At 41.5% G+C, this 19,792-nt stretch overlaps 1 pseudogene; it reads right to left on the reverse strand.

Annotated features, from left to right (window-relative positions):
* Window positions 1-16,159: 16,159 nt before the first annotated feature.
* Window positions 16,160-17,084, reverse strand: LOC117362440 (annotated as a pseudogene).
* Window positions 17,085-19,792: the final 2,708 nt, after the last annotated feature.

Here is a 19,792-nt window from a genome sequence, read left to right on the forward strand (position 1 = left end):
GGTGATCGGCAGATTAAAAGTTCTTTGTCTTGAGTAACATAGGGGGTGATTGCTGAGAAGAGCAGACCTTTAATAGAGGAGCCAACTAATATCGTAGTTTCGGAAACATTTGCAGTTAATTATTTCAATGGAAGGGACATCCCCCCAAAAAAAGAGATTTCTTGATTGCCTGTTGCTTCTTCAATGGTGATACCTAAAATATTCAATTAGGAAACACTGTTAGAGGGCATTTCTGTGCAATTTCTGTTAAATTGTTTTATGTTTTAATGTTGTTTTTTTATTAGAAACATAGAAAGATGACGGCAGAAAAGGGCTATAGCCCATCAAGTCTGCCCAAGTCTGATTGTGTATGTTTTGGGTGTAATCTGCCTAGGTTTGAGATGACCAAGAAATGAGAACAATAATAACTAACCCCTCTCTTTTACTAAGCCACAGCAGAGGTTTCTACCATGGCCCGTAGCATTAAATGCTCCAACACTGGTCCGACGGACTGAGCAGTATCGGAGCATTTAGCGCCCCGGGCCGTGGTAGAAACATCTACCGTGGCTTAGTAAAAGAGGAAGTAAATAAACTGAAAGAAAGGATTGCTCAGCAAGTGAACATTACAAATATTAAACCATATGGTTAGATGAGAATTTATCAAGGGCAAGAAGTCACAAGACCGACACAATACATTTATCAAATTCTGTGATTAGAAAACACGTTTATGCTTTCTGAATTTACCAAAAATTTAAACGCTTTGAGTCCTACTTGAAAACTGAGACCTAAGATGTGGTGATCAAGACTGGTTGCACAATGCATTGCCTGTATTGTTTTTCGGTGTACAACTGTAGTTACTTCCTGCTTAGTGTATAATCTTTGCTCACAGTGATCATTCATTTGCACAGGCCTCTCACTCTTCTCAGTGCAGCCCAAGGAAGGTTTGAGTAGCAGGAGATGGTGGAAGCCAGTAGGTGGAGATTGTCACCATATTGATTCACCCAAAACAACCTATTAGAAACTAAGGAGGTATAATTAACAAGACTATCAATCAGAGACTGGATGTTGAGTATATTAAGATGGTGACAGCACAAGGAGATGGCGTCATCGTTGTCATATGATGCTCTCTCCTGTGAACCGAGTCGAGCTCCACTGGGAGATGACCTGATATATAAACCAAAGATTAGATTAGATTAATTAAACTTCCTTGGTAGATCATGGGATTTTTTTTTTTAATATTTAAACTGTCACTTCCTGATTGTTCTTACAGTATACTTTGATGGAAGATCACATTAAATAGACTTAGAGTTTCTGCAGGAACTTCAGTGATTGGAGATAGGTATCACCATAGAAGAAGCAACAGGCAATCAAGAGATTTCTTTTTTATTTGGGGATGTCCCTTCCATTGAAAGAATTAACTGCAAACTTTAGATAGAGTGGGAGCCCACCAGGGCAGTTAGGGAAAAACGTTTGAGTACCTTGGAATTCCTCGAGACCTGACACTACCAGATCCGCCCATAAACTCAAACTATCTTTCCCCTCGTTAAAAGGCATCATGCATGGAGGTAAATTAGGGAAATCCCTTTTCTTCAAATTCACTGAGCTTTGGAACAACCTCCCTGCCCCGCTGCTGAACCTAGGCTCATTCCAATTATTCCGAAAGCATCTGAAAACCTGGCTTTTCTCCAAAACGTAAAGCTATCTATTTAAATTGTAAAGCTAGCTATCCTGTTCATAACCTCTAATTTTTTATTATGTCCTTCTCTCACTTATTGAATTACCTGTAAACCGTGCCGAGCTCTATCTTTATGGAGATGATACGGTATGCAAACTTAAGGTTTAGTTTACCTGAATCATTTGTAATCTGCATAGAATTGTAGGATAAAGAACTCTGCTATCTCCAATCACTGACGTTCCTGCAGATGCATGCAAGCCCCTCCCTACAATGAAATGCTGCTTTCAGTATTCTTGAGTAACTTTCACTGCAATCTGGTCTCAGACATCCTTGCCCTCTAGCCTTCTGGGTTTTCTTTATAGAACTTTTATTATATACATTCAGCAAAAATGGCACGAATAGAAATAAATTGATATACAGCACTGTTTTTTTGAAATTCTGTCTTTAAATGAGAACAATGAAAACTATCTGTGTTGCATTCATAGAACAATATTTAATTGTTCCATCTTAAATTCTCATCCAAGTAATTCATATTAGAAGTTTTCATCTTTAGTACAAGTTTTCATTGTACCACTTTGATTTATGAGAAAAGTTTCCCTGCGGAGCGATCTTCTGGCGTACGTGATGATATCATCGTAAGTGCCGCCCCGCTGGGATTTAAAAGACATTGTGAAATGTGGCGGCCATGTTAATACATACTGTGGTCAGTCAGAGTAGTGCAGAGCTTTTCTAAGGTAAATAAAATAATAATAACTTTATTTTTGTATACCGCCATACCCCGAAGAGTTCTAGGCGGTTCACATTAGTTAGGCAGAAATTACAAGTGGTTACATATCAAATTGATCATAGAGTTGCAAACAGCAAGGCGAGAGTAGTTACAAGTGGTTACATATCAAATTGATCATAGAGTTGCAAACAGCAAGGCGAGAGTAGTTACGAGTGGTTACATATCAAATTGATCATAGAGTTGCAAACAGCAAGGCGAGAGTAGTTACGAGTGGTTACATATCAAATTGATCATAGAGTTGCAAACAGCAAGGCGAGAGTAGTTACGAGTGGTTACATATCAAATTGATCATAGAGTTGCAAACAGCAAGGCGAGAGTAGTTACAAGTGGTTACATATCGAGTGATTTCTGTTATCAGAGAGTGGTTTAGCAAGATTCTTAGGGGGATATGACTGATGAGGATGTAAAAGATTTGAATGGTAATTTTATATATTTGCAGGGATAAACAGCCTTGACAAAACCTTTCGGTGAAACATGTTGGCAAAGTTGTCCCGGAAGAAAGACCACAATTAAGATAAGTCACTTCATTAAGAACATAAAGCTAAACTATTTATATATTTAAATAAGATCGTTAGTAAAAATAAGATCTGATGAGGAAACAACACTTAAAGCCTAAGACTATGAATTATAGGAGTCGAAGGTGGTGTATCTGAGGGTTGTTAAAACTTCTAAGATGAATTACTTGGATGAGAATTTAAGATGGAACAATTAAATATTGTTCTATGGATGAACTAGAAATATACAGCAAAATCAAAAAATAAGAAAATCCTAGACAAGAAGTAAAAGAAAGTACTTTAACCCACAATTTGGAAATCAATATTCAAGACTGCATTAAAGAACAGAAAATGTATTCAGAGAAAAGGGTTACACCATGGTCTTAGAACAGCTGGTTAAGCATTACGGAAACTGGCTTTTCCATTGCATTCAATAATTCCAAGAGTTGTTTCAGCTCTAGAAATAAAAAAAGAATTAGACTCAAATGTTATAAAGTAACGTGAAGAAAATTTCACAATAAATGTCTTTGCCAGAGCCAGAATCCTTGGCTTTATTATTATTTGACAAATTTATCTCTTAATCTGTGCTTTTATCTTTAACATAATTTTAATTTTTTAATGTCTAGTTTTTCTCTTTTGTGGAAACTGCCTAGAATTTTTTTGATTAAGGCGGTATAGAAAAATAAAGTTATGTTATGTTTGGCTCACTCACAACAGCTCAGTAAATATTCTTCTAATCAAGCCAAAAATACCCAACTCATTCATACATCTAAAGTTAGTTCAATATCAAATTGCAATCAGGCTCCAACACAAATGTCACCACAAGAGTTGACTTCCCAGAAATAAGTTCCGTGGATGTCTCGAGGAACTCAGCCAACTTGAGGAGAACCAGCTTGTCTATTATTTTCCACAGTTTTCTGACCCGTCAGTAACAAATAAACTGCTCTTACAATGTGGTGAGGGGGAAAGATCTGACCCTGTAACACTAAAGGTTCGCCCAGCAGCCTACAAGATGATACACATCAACAGAGAGAGGAAAAAGATTCCTAGAAATTGAGACCATTAGCTCTGTACGTCAGCTCAAAAGAGATCCTGCAGAACAGTCTCTAGGCCTCACGCTCTGCCACAGACCAAAAAGGCCATTCACTAGATATGATAACAGCAAATTAACCAAACCGACTTTCTGGGCATGCAGCGGGACTTCTTATGCCTCTGAATGCCGTTGTGCGCCCAGAGCTGAAAAGGGTGTATCTGGAAGAGTGGTTAGGGCAACATGTGGGCGGACCTAAACTTAGTCGTCCTGAAGGGATAATTGAATGTTTTACTAGACATCCTGGACGAAACTTAGACGTTGTGAGACAATGTGAAAACAGATATAATAATAATAATAATAATAGTTTATTCTTATATACCGCCATACCCATGCGAGTTCAAGGCGGTTTACATCGAGTTACATTAGGGTCTGCATAGACAGGCAGATTTACAATTATTTGTCAGAATTACAGATTTGTTATTAGAATTACAGAGTAACAGAGTTTCAATTATTTATCAGCTTTATTTGAACTAGACAGAGGATGAGGAAGGTGGGGAAAAAAAGGGGGAAGGCCTCATACGGGGGCCAGATTGGGGAGGGGGGGAGATATTGTCAGGGGGGGGAACAATTCGGGTCTTGTTTGCGGAATAGGTAGGTTTTAAGTGATTTTCTGAACCCGAGGTAAGTGGGGGCCTCTAGTATCATTTGTGCTAGCCATGGGTTCAGCTTGGCTGCTTGGAAGGCGAAAGTGCCAAAGTGACCAGATAACCACTTCAGAGACAAAATAAAGACCCACACACACTCCCCCAGTGCACACTGACCCCCTCACATCTCCACAAAGATCAGAATAAAAACACACATACTTGTCTCTGGAACATCAGCACCTGGTATAGGAAAGTCTAGTAGAGCTGCACACAAGTGTCTTAAGTAGCTGTGGGGGTGGGCTATTGAATTATAGAGAGGAGGACCCAGGCCCATAAGCCACTCTATCCACTACATTTATGATGGAACATGTGCGCCCACCAAAACCCTACCCTACTGCTATATAGGTGCCACCTGCAGCCATAATAATAATAACAGTTTATATACCGCAGGACCGTGAAGTTCTAAGCGGTTTACAATGATTAAAAGATGTTACAAATTGAGCAGAATTAACAAAGTTAAGGGTTAGTGATTAATAACTCTAGAGATCAGTTGTTGTGGACTAAGATTGTATAGGTCAGTTACCTAAATACTTCAGGAACAGATATGTTTTGAGGTTTTTCCTAAATTCCCCATAAGCAGTTGTTCCAGATCTTTATCCCATAATGCTGCTTGATGTGAGAAAAGATGTTGATGGTGTCTTTTTAATTTACATCCTCTAACCGGTGGAGAAACAAATTCAGATGTGAGCTTCTCTCATGTCTGTTGGTTGTGAAAGAGAAAAGGTCAGTTATAAATTTAGGGGCTAAACCGTATAGTACCTTAAAGCAGAACCATCCAAACTTGAACTTCACACATGCCTCCATCGGCAGCCAGTGTAGAAGTCGGTAGGAAGATGTTACATGATCGAACTTCTTCAACCCACAAAGTAGCCTGACCACCGCATTTTGTATCATTTGCAATCGCCAAATATTCTTCTGGGAAATTGCCAAATAGGCGATGTTACAATAATCCAAGTTGGCTCAGTATAAGGGATTGTACCAGAATTCTAAATGATGAAACATCAAAGTATGCTCTAAAGCTTCCAGAGGGTGAGAAAACTCTTTCTAACCGAGGAGTCCACCTGGTCTTTCATGGTCAGGCTCTGGTCCAATGTTACACCCAATACCTTCATAGCAGATTGAACAGGATAACTAAGACTATTGATGCACATTGATGTTTCAGTGTCAAACGGGTGAGGCGGAGCTACAAAAAATTTTGTTTTTTCTGAATTAAGCTTTAGTCTGAATTCAATCATCCATTGCTCCATCAAATTTAGTACTTTAAGGGCTATTGGGGCTGTAGTAGGTTTTGGGGTGTTTAGGGGAGCTCATCATAACCTATAAGGAAGTTCTTTTGAGATGCTTATGTGGCACCCTTTTTGTGAAGTTCACAGCAGTGTCCTGTAAGGTGCCCCACTGCTCTGTTGCCATGCCTGGATCTTTCTCCATCAGCTCTCTCTCTCTCTCCTTCTCCCCTATCCAGCATTACCCATCTCCCTCTCTGTCTCACTTCTCTCCCTTCTCTCTCTCTCTGTCCTTTCTCCCCCATTAAACATTACACTGTCTTTCTCACTGTGTCCCTTCTCCTCTATTAAGCATTACTGTCTCCCTCTCTCTCTCCTCTTTTATATCTTTTCCTTCATCAGCATATTATATTACATTAGTGATTTCTATTCTGCCACTACCTTGTGGTTCAAGGCGGATTACATAAGGAGTTATTTGGATATTTAGGAATACATAAGGAGTTATGGAGTGGAACGGGTTGCTATTGGGGATTGAGATGATTCTTGCTGTGTTAGTTTGTCTATTTCTTGAATAGCCGGGTTTTGATTTCTTTTCTGAAGGTTTTGTAGTCTGGGGTCGTGATCAGTAAATTGGAGAATAGGTAGTCTAGTTTTGCTGCTTGAGTGGCCAGGAGGCCATCGTACATTTTTTTTCGCTTGACGTTTGATTGGAGGGTACATGAATGGAGTGTGGGTTCTCCTATGTCTGGTTGTGGTTGTTTTGATTAGTTGGTTGTTCAAATAGGCTGGGCAGTCTCAGTTTATGGTCTTAAATAGTAGACAGTAGAATTTGCAAGTATTCTTGCTTGTATTGGGAGCCAGTGTGAATTGAGGTATGCCGCTGTGATGTGGTCGTGTTTCCTCAGTGAGTAGATAAGTCTCAGATCTGTATTTTGTACTGTTTGTAGTTGTTTTATCAAGGTTGCGAGGCAGGGGAGATAGAGGATGTTGCAGTAGTCTAGAAGATCCAGGACTGTCCAGTTTCTCTCTCCCTCTCTTCTTCCCCATCCCATCCATCAACATCTCTCCTTTCTTTTCTCCCCCCCCCCCTCCACTCCCTCTTGCTCCCCCTGCAGTTTTCCTGGGTCAGACTATATTAGTCCTACCCAAAGCAGGTATATCAAATCAAATCCCCCTTGTTTTCTTCCCCTCTCTCCTGCTATCTTCCTGCCCTCTGATATAAACTTCATATGTCGGAAGGGCTGGTACAGCTGAGCTAGCGGTGGCACACACAGGAACATGGTCCCACATGACTTTACATAGCTCGCAGCACTGAACCACCCGACCTGGAAAAGCAGCAAAAGGGTGAGCGGGAGGGAGAGAAGGAAAGGGAAGAGAAAGAAAGGAGAAGAGAGGAAGAGGAAGGAAGAGGAGGAAGAGAGACAATAAGGCATTCCTTTTATTGCTGATCTGGGAATGTAGCAGGAGAGAGCAGAAGGAAATGAGGGGGATTAGATTTGATATACCCGCTTTGAGGTTTGGGGAGGCTAAGAGACCCTAAGCCTCTTATAAGAGATGTCTAGGCAGCATGCATATGATTTATGAGGTCCATAAACACGTATTTCATCAAGTGTCAGAGAGTTAAATGCATAGAGGCTCATTTTCAAAGCACCTAGACACACAAGGTACGATAGGTTTCTATGGTTCTTTGTGTAACATAGTAACATAAATGACGGCAGATAAAGACCCGAGTGGTCCATCCAGTCTGCCCAACCATACATGCTCCATAAATCAATCATTTCATTTAAATGGTCCTTTTCTTAGATATTTATGGGCCAGAAACCCAGAGCCCTGCCCGGTAGTGTGCTTAGTCTCCATCCAAGCTCACTCTAGCCCATCTTAACCATCCCAGCCATTGAAACCCTCCCCAGCCCGTCCTCAACTGAATATCCATATATGGGACACAGGCTATGCAAGCCTGCCCACTAAGTATGCTATATTTACACCCTCCTAAACAGGTTAACCATTACAACTAAGTAAACTATACTTACATCGTAATTGCTCTAGTAATTTGTACCCTATTTCCTCTATTTAAACACCTCCTAGATAATTCTAGTTACTCTCATCCTTACGATATTCCTCATCTCTTAAACATTTCTGGAAAGTTCTCCTCTGGGTTCATCCCACACTTGTTTGAACTCTGTCACCGTTTTCTTCACCATCTCCCTCGGGAGCGCATTCCACGCATCAACCACACGCTCCATAAAGAAGTGTGTCTAAGTGCTTTGAAAATGAGCCCCATATTCTTTAACATCCTCAACTGACTGCTGTCTTTAGTCTTTAGAGCTTTGGACACTCTCATTCCTCCCATTCTCCATTTTGCAAGATGCACCAAACCTCCAGAATCCATTACTTACATTCCTCTGCCTGCTCTGCATGGAGCCTTTAGCTAAAATTCTACGCCCATGCTGATTCCATACACTCCAGAGTCTTGCTGACCTTCTGCCAATCTGCTATTGCACTTGATAAACAAGATACTATGTCCATTTGACAAACTCTTTTGCCACCTGTCCTCACCTTCTCTTTGCCAAATTGAACTCCTTTTCCAAAGTGTCTATACTTCCACCTACTCCCTTCAATTTCTGCCCAGACCATAGCTGAGCCTTAACAACGCTCCAAGGCAGACTGGACAGACCAGATGGTCTTTAGCTGCCTTTTTCTGTTTCTATGTCAGGCAATTGGACACGAATGATCTGTCTGATCTTAAAGCCAAGGAAACCAGGAATGTAGATGGTGTCATCAAATCAGCATTAGAAGTTCCCAGGCTATCAGAAACATTCAGATTTGAATCCACTATCACATCAGTAGTGTCCTTATCAGAACGCCTTATAGCAATTGACAAATAATATATTTGTAAACGTCGAGTAACTTTCAAAATTTTGGACAACTACTGTCCACTTCCTTAGGAGATCTTATTCGTATCTTTGGAAAATGAAAAGGATACAAATTAATAAAACTATTTACTCACCATCTAGTCATAAAGAAGCAATATCTGCCATGTAAGAAGGTGTGATAAGACCGGACACAGCTCGTACTCATCTCTTTGGAGAAGTTAATATATCAGAGAATATAAAGTGGAAGCTGGTTCCGGAGGAGAATCCCACTGGAGGAGCAGCAATCCCAACCCTTCTGCTTGTTATTATGAGATTATTGAGTTCTCATTCTCATCTCTCATTAATTAACTCTCATTCTCATCTCGTTTCTTTTTTTTAACTCTGTATTGCATAGTATGGATCAACCATTCCCCAAGGCACATCTAGTCCCATCTAGTGTAGATTGCATGCAAATCTAACTCATGAATATTCATTGAGGAATGTAAATGTCCTGAAAACTCAGTGAACCAGGTGTGCCCCGAGGACTGGATTGGTAACGGCTGGTATGGAGCTGGCTATATAGGTTCCATTTCAAAACAACAACAAAAAATTTCTCTCTGTAGTTTTTAAATTCACAATCTCATGTCCTTTCAACAAGTCATAAGAATTAGAATGTTTAAATATTTTCCTTTATTTTTAGGGAAGAAAGGCCTCATTTAGAATATTGTGTACAATTCTAGAGACTTCAAAAAGTACAATTGTGTACAATTCTAGAGACCTTCAAAAAGATATAAACTGGATGTAGTCGGTCCAGAGGAAGGCTACTATAATAGTCAGTGGTCTTCATCATAAGACATTTAGGAACAAAAAATCTCAATATGTCTACTTTGGAGGCAAGTCAGGAGGGTGGGGGTGGGGATATGATAGAGACGCAAGTGGGGATCTTAAACATGGTTAACGATGTCAAAACGCAAAGTGCAGTCAGACTGTAAGACTTTATGGAAATAAATATTATTAGAGCAAAATTTGCAATCATACAATGCATAACCTTTAACTTCTGTCATATGCTGAGAGATTGGAGAAGCTGGGTCTCTTTTCCCTGGAGAAGAGGAGACTTAGAGGGGATATGATAGAGACTTACAAGATCATGAAGGGCATAGAGAGAGTAGAGAGGGACAGAAAGAAAGAGAGAAAGGGAGACAGAGAGAAATAGAGATAGATAGATAGATAGATAGAGAAAGATTGGAGGAACTGGGACTCTTTTCCCTGGAGAAGAGGAGACTTAGAGGGGATATGATAGAGACTTACAAGATCATGAAGGGCATAGAGAGAGTAGAGAGGGACAGAAAGAGAGAGAGAAATGGAGACAGAGAGAAATATATAGAAAGAGATATAGAAAGAAAGAGAGAGAGACAGAAATAGAGAGAGACAGATAGAGAAAGATTGGAGAAACTGGGACTCTTTTCCCTGGAGAAGAGGAGACTTAGAGGGGATATGATAGAGACTTATAAGATCATGAAGGGCATAGAGAGAGTAGAGAGGGACAGATTCTTCAAACTTTCGAATAATAAAAGAACAAGAGGGCACTCGGAAAAGTTGATAGGAGACCTGGAATGCGCTTCCAGAGGACGTAATAGGGCAGAGTACGGTACTGGGGTTCAAGAAAGGATTGGACAAATTCCTACTGGATAAGGGGATAGAAGGGTATAGATAGAAGATTACTGCACAGGTCCTGGACCTGTTGGGCCACCGCGTGAGCGGACGGCTGGGCACGATGGACCTCAGTCTGACCCAGTGGAGGCATTGCTTATGTTCTTATATTTCTAAAACAATAGATAAAATGTATTGTTTTCATAAACACAACCCTATTAAAAACCCAGTATGGTTATGTCAAGGGTGTATAAAAGTTAAAATACAGAACAATAAACCAAAGATTGCAATGCCATCCAGTGTTGCCTGAAAACTTAGTCTGAATCCTTGCAGTTTGGTATATCAGCCACCCGTGGAAATAGCCGTGCAGAACTTCTTTTTTTTTTAATTTATCTTTATTCATTTTAAAACTTTCAATAACAATCGATTCACATTTCACATCACTTAGAGCTCTTACAATACTCCTTCAATACAAATACCCCCCTCCCCTCCCATCAGTTTCCCACTCGATAGACCTTCAGTATCCCACCCTCCCCTCCCCCCTCCCTGGATGTGTACAATCAGCAAAGGAAAAGAAAAAATGTTATCAGTCTTTACAGTATTTTTCTAATGGTTCCCAAACTTCCCTAAATTTCTTTAAATGCCCCTGCTGGATGGCCAGAACATGTTCCATTTTGAAAATGTGACACAAAGAATTCCACCAAAAGGTACCATTTAGAGTAGACGATCCCAGTTTTTCCAATTTTTCGTAATATGTTGTATAGCAACCCCTGTCATGATGAGTAAGAGTTTATTATTATTAGATGATATTTGACTCTTAATTCTCATCGACATACCGAATAAAACAGTATCATATGACAATGCCACCGGATTTTCCAACAGATTATTAACTTCAAAAGGAAACTCTGCAACCTAGAGGCTAAAATTCTTCTTTATCCTCCAGCAGATGTCAGAGGCACAGATGTTAGGTTTACGGCTCAGAGGTATCTCATACTGGTGAATAGCTTCCCTTGCTCTCTGGCCAGCACTTTCCTGGAACCCTTGACGATTCAGCTCTTTCCCAGTGCCTACCTCCATTGTAAAATGAACAAGCAGGACTTGTTTTGCCATTTTGTCTATGTATTTGATCTCTGTTATCATACTACAGTACTCCCCCGATATTCGCGGGGGTTCCGTTCCAGTAACCCCTGCAAATCTCGAAAAACCGCGAATACGGTTTTTCATGGGGGAGCTTGAAGAGGGCAGCGGGAGTGCAGGAAATCATTCACGGTACGCTCCGACCACCTCTTCCTGCACTAAGTAGGGCCTTATCCAATCAGGAGCTGCGTGTCAAAGCAGCTCCTGATTGGATAAGGCCCGACTTAGTGCAGGAAGAGGCGGTTGGAGCGTATCACGAGTGATTTCCTGCACTCGCGGCGCTCCGGCTACTCTCTCCTGCTGCCCTCTCCTTGTCGGTGGTTGGAAAATACCGCGAATGACCGGGACCGCGAACTGCCAACCGTGAACGACCGGGGGAACACTGTATATCTGAAACTAAACTAAACTAAAACTTAGGGCTCCTTTTACTAAGCTGCATTAGGGCTTTTAACGCACGGAATCGCGTGCGCTACTTGCCGCGCGCGCTAGACCTTAACGCCAGCATTGAGCTGGCATTAGTTCTAACCGCATAGTGTGCGGTAATCTCCTGTGTGCGCTACAAACGGTAGCGCGCCTTAGTAAAAGGAGCCTTTAGTTTTATAGACTGTGTCATCAACCAAAAGGAGCTCGACTCTGTATAAACTTGACAAGGAAAAGTCGACTGAAATAGTTAACTTCCAAAATGTTTAGCAAATAAAATACTAGCATTGAAGACAAAGCCAGCCAGCAATCCACCATCTCCAAGCAAAGCTTATCATTTTCAATGACCGGTGGCTGATCAGATGATGTGTAATTTACCCTCTGGATCTCTTCCACATCACACCAATCAATCACCTTCAGTAGAGGAATTGAAGCAGTTGAAGAGGAAAAACAAGAAATGATTTCTAAAATAAAAGTGGGGGGAACCTTATATATGAAGGGTGGGCATTAAGAACTTGGAGTGAGGTGATGGTGAAGAGGAAGGGACCTTAAATTAAGGAAGGGGTGAAGGAATGGAAAAGAAAGAAAATCTAGCAAGTGATTCTTTTGTTTGATAAGCATCCAGGGCCTGATTACATAAAGAGCGCCTAACTTATCCCCCGGCTGGTGCTCAGAATGCTCTGCGCTGTTCCCACACTCATAGGAATTCTATGACCGTCACAGCATTCAGCACGCTGGCTGGCGCTAAAAACCTCCTCCGCGCTTTCATAATTGGCAAAATATAGCCTCAATAATTAGGGAAAAAATTAATTGGGCGATAGGCATCTCTCCGATTCTATAAGAGACAGGTGACTACTGCATGGTGCTCAGCGATGCCTAATGCCTACGTGGGCGTTTCCAAGGGCAGAGCACGATTTAGGTGCCGCTGAGCAAGATTCTCCAAAAACGTAGGTGCCTGAAGTGTAGGCCCTTAAAACCCTGGACTACATTTCAATCGCCGCCATCCGCAATTCTATAAATGGGGCCTAAGCAGGGCTACCAAACGTCCAGATTTACCCAGACATGTCCTCTTTTTAGAGGGCATGTCGGGGCGTCCGGACGGCATTTCAAATCCTGGCACTTTGTCCGGGGTTTGAAAAGCAGATCGCATCGCAGATGCCCTCCCGACCGAGACGAGCAGACTGAGGGAGTGGGGCTAGGGGCGGGGCAAAGGGCAAGTCTGGGGCGGGGATGGCTGGAACTGAGTGGGCCTGGGGGTGGCTCTATGGATACGGATTTTACAGACATAAAATCTGGTAATCCTATACCTAAGTGTAATTGACATTAGGCTGACGCCATTTTTGTAAGCGCTGGTCGATTTAGGCACCGTTTATAGAATCAGCCCCTCCAGTGCATTTTAAGCTGTTTCTGTACCTAATAATATAGTATTTGTGTGTACTGAATATTTCAGAAAATACTTTTTAGAGGCTTCTTTCATGAACTGTGGTTTTTGGAGGCCTCTTTTTCTTCTCCATTGCATGGACTGCTCTCTCCCAGATCAACAAAACAAGTAGGCATTGTCCCAGTATGACGATTCTTACGTTCTTATGTTCAAACAGTGCCCTAGATGCTGGTACACATTTAGTTGGTCCTTTAGTTGTTCCACCCTGGCATTATCCAGAGAGTGCTGTAGCGGTTAGAGAGTGTTTTTTTGCCAGCATTATCTCTCTGGGTGGTGCTGTTTAAAACCACCGATAGGGGACTAGGCATCTAAGTACATTTCCATGTCAACTCATTCATACCTTCTTAAGCTTTTGACATACCTTCTAGAGAATGACGCGGGGAACATTTACCAAGGTAAACCGTGGACACCGTAGTAAATCCGCAGGAATGGAGACATTTGCAACTGGTTTACCACAGGAATGGGGATAAGACCTTTTACTGCCCCATGGGAGCAGTGAAAAGTCTTGCTCCTGTGGTAAAAAAATTGAGCCCATGTCAGACTTGTCATCTCCTCCCCAGCTCCTCTTGGGCCTATTTTACCTACAGGAGCCAACTATGCCACGATGAAGAAAGAAGGATACCAAAGCCTGAGACCAATGTGATTTGAAGAATAAAATTACCAGACAACAAAAGGTAGAAAAAATAAATTTATTTTATATTTTGTGATTGGAATATTTCAGATTTGAAATAAGTATCCTGCTAGAGCTGGTATTAGACATAACTGGGAACTGCAAAGCTCAGGCTGTGCTTCTTTAGCTTCCAGCTGGCTTAGGTCTCTCTCTCCGACCAGGGGGCAGTTGACCTAATTGCTCTCCCCTAACACTATTCCTGCCGTGTGTGACTGAAGTATTCTGTTAACTTGATTTTTCTATGTAGCATTCTGTAGTAATTTGGTTTGTTCACTTTTCACAATACTGTAGTGGAGGGAATATTTGTGAAAGGGAGGGGAGACAGGGGTTTTGTTGATCCTTGCTCTGTATTATTTGTGTTTATAAAATGACAATTGTACAGAATATTGTCTCTTTTTATACTTTAATAAAATAAGTTCAGTATAAAATCATAACTATTCAAGGCTTCTGCGGGTGGGATCTGACAGTTTGTAGGGCGGGGACGGGGACTGAGCTCATGGGGACAGGGCGGGAACAGTGATCAATTTTTTTCCCCATGTCATTCTGTAATGCCTTCATCTAAGACAACTTGGAAACAAATTTGACATGCTAAGATACAATTCAATCCAAATTCTGCGCTAGCGTTATTAGAGCTGGCCAAGGCGGTAACAGCTCGGGCGCTCGTAGGAATTCTATGAGCATCAGAGCTGTTACCACGGCAGCCGGCGCTAGAAACGCTAGCGCAGCTTTGTAAAGGAGGGGGTTTATTTGTGTACTGCCAATACCTCAAAAGATTCACAGCGGTTTACATTCAAAAAATAAAATTACAGTAGAATAAGAATATCAAAAGAATTTACAACTTTTTCAACACAAATGTTTAAAACTCTGGTAATTATTTACCAAGCCAATCTGACCTGGTAAAGTTCTCCAAAGTTCAGCTGCCATGGCAGACACTCTAGAATATTTTAACCCTCTCACCTGAAGAAATTGAAAAAGGATTGTTGTCTTAAACCTTATAATTTAATTTCCTGAATAACATAACAATGGAGGTATATATGTAGGAACATCTCCTTGACATATTTAAAATCTGAACTGAATTCTAGCTTCAACCAGAAGCCAGTTGCAGTTTCAACATATGGGGTGTAATTCTATCTCCTTTTCTCAATCCAAATATAAGCCTGATAACCGTGTTTTTGCAAAGTTTGTATTTCGCACAATAACAGTTTAGGGCAATCCAAAAAAATGATATTACAATAGTCTATCAATGATTAAAAAAAAAAAAAGAGATTGTGCAAATAAACAAAATTGATAGTGATCATAATATTTCCCAAGCCTCCTTTAGCTTTTCGTAAAGTGTCATCGAAACACTGTTATTCCCAGAGCGCGTATTTTGGTTGATAGCAAAACCAAAGACGTGTTGCTTGGCATCTCTCTTGTCAGTCATCACATCAATCTCAGTTGAATCTTTCCCACAATAAACGGAACCTCTTGCCAGTTTACTCTCCCATGATATAAATGAGCCTTCATCTATTTATGTTAAAACACACTGATCCCTGTAAGTCAGGCAGTGTTAGGCACCTAACCCTCCCCCCCCTCTTTTCCAAAACCGTAGAACCGGTTGTAGCGGTAACAGCTCCGACGCTCATGAGCCCAAAACCGTAGAACCGGTTGTAGCGGTAACAGCTCCGACGCTCATGAGCATCGGAGCTGTTAGCATTGCGGCTGGTGCTAAAAACCATACTACGGTTTTGGAAGGGGGGCTAATTGTTTAAATTGACTTGAACTCTCTTTGTAGCGTTCGGACACTCTGCAAAGAGGAGGTTCTCAATCCAGGGCAGCAACTCCTGCCAACCAAAGGAGTGGCTTTCAGTATGAGTGTCCAAAGTGTCCAGGTCTCATTTGGGGTGGAAGTATATTTTAAAAAATGAGAAGATAAAAAATATTCTTAAAAGACTACTATAGTACTACTTCTACTGGGAACTGAAATGGTGGTTGACAGCAGAAAACCATTCTGTTCCATCAAGGGGAATTTGGTTTTGGAAACTCAAGCTCTATCAAATAATTATAATGGTTTTACAGCATATATAAAATATTCTACAGTCTTCACACAGTTTTCTAGTAGAGCATCTTAAACACTCTTTGTCGAATTTTTTTGGTCCTCACTCCATAAATGATAGGATTCAACATGGGGGGCACAAGAAGGTAGATGTTTGCCACAGTGATATGAATTTGAGGTGCAATATTGGGGCCAAATCTATGTGTTAAAAATGTGAAAACAGCAGTTCTATAAAATACCAGGATCACACAAATGTGAGAAGTACACGTACTGAAAGCCTTGAGGCTTGCTTCCTTGGATGGAAGTCTTAAGACTGACCGAAGGATGAAAACATATGACGTGGCAGTGGAGAGAAGATCAAAGACCCCTATCAAAGATGCCACTGTAGGCCTTGCTAGTGAACGTGTCCTCACATGCAAGCTTCATGACGGCCATGAATTCACAGTAGGTGTGGTGGATCACGTTCGTTTGGCAGAATGACAATGTCTTAACCAGGAATGGATGAGGAGAAAAGAAGACAACACCTCTGAACACAACCGTCAAGCCAATCTTACCAATGACCGGATTGGTTAAGATCATCGAATGTCTTAAGGGGTTATAGATCGCAATGTAGCGGTCAAAAGCCATGGCCAGAAAGAATCCCGATTCCATTGCTGTAAAGGAATGAATAAAGAACATCTAGGTCAGGCAAGCATTAAAACCAATTTCTCCGGCATCAAACCAGAATATAGCCAGCATTTTAGGCAATGTGGAAGAGGATAGAATGATATCGGTGGCAGCTAACATAGAAAGGAAAAAGTACATGGGCTCATGAAGGCTTGCCTCTGTTTTTATAATCAAGAGGATGGTACAGTTGCCAAGCAGGGCTACAGTGTACATAAAACAGAAAGGGATGGATATCCAGCACTGGACACCTTCCAGCCCAGGAATGCCGATGAGGCTGAACGTAGAAGGATTGGCAGTGCTGTTATTCAAAGTTGGCATGACACATTGGGCGTTGTTGGGCTATTCAGGCAGAAACTTGGTTCCTGGAAATAAACACAGGACAATAATTACGAAAGAGGATTCTAACTGCATGGATTTCTGTCTTCATCAACATTTTCTTCATTAGAATTTGCACCTCCGATGCCCCCTTTTCCTGCAGATCCTATAACTAAAGTGTAAGAGTAGCCGAACGGTTGGGGCAGTGGCCTAAAACCCTGTTACGACTCTACTTGATCTTGGGCGAGTCGCTCAACATGCCCCAAATGCAAACTTAGAATATAATCCCTCTGGGGGCAAGAGTATATCAATTCGCCAACTGAAAAATGCAAATTATTCAAACTACTGCAGCAAAGCTTTTTTTTTTCTGCTAGTAAATACGATCAACTTATTCCATCGTTAAGATCTTTATGTTGGCTACCAGTAGAAGCCAGAATTAGATTTAAAGTGAGTATTGTAACGTTTAAGATATATCATGATTGGGCGCCTTCCTATTTGATTCAATTTGTAATCTCGTCATTTAAGAAATCATCTTTTAATTGCAGGAATTGTCTAAAGTTAAATTATCACTCAGTTAAAGGAGTGAAATTTAAGAAAATGCTTACTTCTCCTTTCCAATATCAACCAGTTCTTATATGCAGTAGCATTCCACTGGAAGTGAGACAGATTATGAACTCTGTCAAATTTAGAAATATAGTCAAGGCCATAATTTTTGAAGAATATCTAGACTGATTTGAGTTTGGGAAGTATAAGATTGAAATATATGAATGAATTTTATGATTTTTATGTAATTCCAGGAAGTTTTTTGTTATCCAGTATATTAAATTTGTAATCTGCGCAAAGCTGAGAGGTTTAATGGCGGAATATAAGTATTGTATTGTATTTGAAAAGAAAATGCAACAGGACAGGGCTGTCTGAAGTTCAGAACTGTCCTAAAAAACCCTTCTGGATGACTTTAGTTGTCTGTGGATGGAAATCGCACTCATTTGAAGGCCCTCTTCTCCTTCCTCAGTGTCAGTGCCTTGTTACTGATTACCAGTGGCATAATAAGGAAGGGGTGTGGGGGGTGGTCCACCCTATGCGCCACCTTGGAGGGGGCGATGGTACCCCCCCACCATTATCACGCTCGCATTCCCTTCTCTTCCCTGTACCTCTTTAAAGCTTAAAGCTGCTCGCACCAGTGTCGGCTCTTTCTATGATGTCACTTCCTGGACCCGCGCCTAGGAAGTGACATAAGAGGAAGAGCTGACGCTGACGCGAACAGCAGGTCGGGGTTGCTGCTTGCAACGGAAACCTTAAGGAGTTATGGGAGAAGGGAAGGGGCACGCGTCACAGCAGGAGGGGCGGGGAAGGAGCAGATGGGGGAGGGGGACAGAAAAGAGGGCGGGGAGGGGCACCACCCTCTCTACTCCACTGTTGATGTGAAGCAGGCCTATGGGGAGAAAAGCCAAGAGGCCTCTCCAAGCCATAACCTTTTTCTTGTTCACATGTGTTTGTCCCTGAATTCTTCCCTGTACCTACAAGCTGGGATCTTGATCTTCGTTAGGGTTACCAGATTTTCCAATTGGACAATCCGGACTCTCCTAGACCTGCCCCCAGGCCCGCCCAGTTCTTTCCTGTAATCCCCTAATCCCGCCCCCAGGCCTTCCTTCCCCCCCTCCCCACACTGCCTGCTCTTGGGCAGGGAGGAAGTCCACGGATGCGATTTGAAAAGCTGTCCGGACCCCTGGACATGTCCTCAAAAGGAAGACATGTTCAGGGAAATCAAGACATCTGGTAAGTGGTAACCCTAATCTTCGTCGATTAATAGCCTGCTCAACTTCTTCTTTACATTTTAGGAAATGACTGAAGTTTGCTGGTTTTCATTTCGCTGGGATTGTTCAGTCCTCTTTATTTTGTTAATTGCACAGAATTGTAGGGTTTTGCAGTATAAAACCCATTTATATGTTATGTTATTCTAGATTTCAACAATGTAATCCATCTGGCGCCCGAATGGGACTTTTGTACTTTTCATCTTGATAGTACCAGAAAGAGCGGCTTTGCTGTTGCTGGCCCTGTGGAGTGGAGCAATTCGGCATGAGGAAAACCTGACTGCTTCTCAGCGTTTCCCAAAGCATCATCTGTTATGTTTGCAGATAGCCTGTCTCAATTGAATTGACTTGATTATCTACTGCGATATTGATTTTTTAGGCGATGTGCATAATTCAGCCTGCTGGCGAAACATGTCAGGGAAAACCCTGTCTCCACTATATTTTGGGCCTCTTCTATTAAACTGCGCTAGCAGTTTCTAGCCCAGGGAACCGCGCTGCTCCTGACGCTCATAGAGTTCCTCAGAAGGTCAGAAGGTCAGTTATCATAAATGGCAATTATTTATAGAGAAGAACTATATATGAATGTCTGATATGAATTGATCCTATACTGTAAATAGTACATATTAAGACTGAGTAGAAACACAGTGAGGGATGGCTTCCCCAGCCGACGTAAAACCCCAAAACTTCACAAATGCCAATCCCTAATAGAAAAGAAATAAGTCAGAGTAAGACGGTGTGCACTTAGAAAACCACAACTGATACAGAAGTAAAACGGTCAGACTCTAAAATGTTAAGAGCTCCTTTTACGAAACCAAGGTAGTGATTCCCCCATGTCACATGCACCAAAGCCCATTCGATTCCTGTGGGAGAATCACCACTGCCACTTTGTAAAAGGGACCC

This window comes from Geotrypetes seraphini, chromosome 6, assembly GCF_902459505.1.
Source record: "Geotrypetes seraphini chromosome 6, aGeoSer1.1, whole genome shotgun sequence".
In the NCBI taxonomy this organism is placed as follows: Eukaryota; Metazoa; Chordata; class Amphibia; order Gymnophiona; family Dermophiidae; genus Geotrypetes; species Geotrypetes seraphini.